The sequence below is a fragment of the Mus pahari genome, chromosome 2, assembly GCF_900095145.1.
Source record: "Mus pahari chromosome 2, PAHARI_EIJ_v1.1, whole genome shotgun sequence".
In the NCBI taxonomy this organism is placed as follows: Eukaryota; Metazoa; Chordata; class Mammalia; order Rodentia; family Muridae; genus Mus; species Mus pahari.
The window spans coordinates 150,170,988-150,172,064 of record NC_034591.1 but is presented as its reverse complement, the minus strand read 5'-3'; positions in this window follow the sequence as shown (position 1 = coordinate 150,172,064).

Here is a 1,077-nt window from a genome sequence, read left to right as displayed (position 1 = left end):
AGAGAGAGAGAGAGAGAGAGAGAGAGAGAGAGAGAGAGAGAGAGATGTATTCATTAGTTTGTTTACTCATTTATTGGTTTATTTGTTTATTTATTTATATATTGAGATCATGTAGTACAGACTGGCATTGAATTGGCTATGCAGTTGAAACTGGCCTGGAGTTCCTAATCCCCCGGCCTTCACTGTGTAAGTGCTGGAATTACAGACATGCAACACCACACCTGGCTGGCTCTCTTGAAATGAAAATGATGCTATCTCCTTGTTGCTTGGAGAATTAAGCGACACCATCCTTTTAAAGCACACAGCTCCTGTGACTCTTTCCCGTCCTAAGTGCAGTCTGAGGTGTGCTGGGGTTTCCTGACCTCAGTTCTTCCCAGGTAAGTATTTACACTCTACCTGCTGCTCTCAGCTTGCAAGGTCCGGCAAACAGGAGCTGACTGGTTTCTCACTCGCAGGCACCAAGAGGTCGGCATTTTAGTGCAGGAATACTGAGAGCATTAGCTTGATGCCGGAGCTTCTTAGTTATCTAGTCATGTCTTCCCACCGTCTGCTCAATGCTGATAAACCGCTTCTGTTCCGCAAGAGTTGTTCTGAGAGTCAAATGTAAATGTGCAAAGCACTTAGCACCAGCTAAGTAATATTTCATCAGTAATCTAGTGTCCTTCTGGCTGATGTCTTGTTGTTATTTGAGACAGAGTCACACTATGTAAACCAGGCTGGCCTAGAACTCCCAGAAGTTGGTCTGCCTGCCTCTGTCTCCCCAGTTCTGAGATTATAGACATGGACCACAGCACCTGGCTAGTTAGTGTTCTGATTTTTAATTTACTAAGTAATAAAATTGTAAATTTGGGGGCTAGAGAGATGGCTCCGTGGTTAAAGGCACTGGCTGCTCTTCCAGAGGCCCCAAGTTCAATTCCCAGCAACCACATAACAGCTCACAACCTTCTGTCAACTCCATCAATGCCCTCTGTGGCTTCCTTGGGCACCAGGAACACACATGGCACATAGATAAGCATGCAGGAAATAAATAAAACACACACATGAAAATAAATAAAACTTTTTAAATAAAAGGAGTGA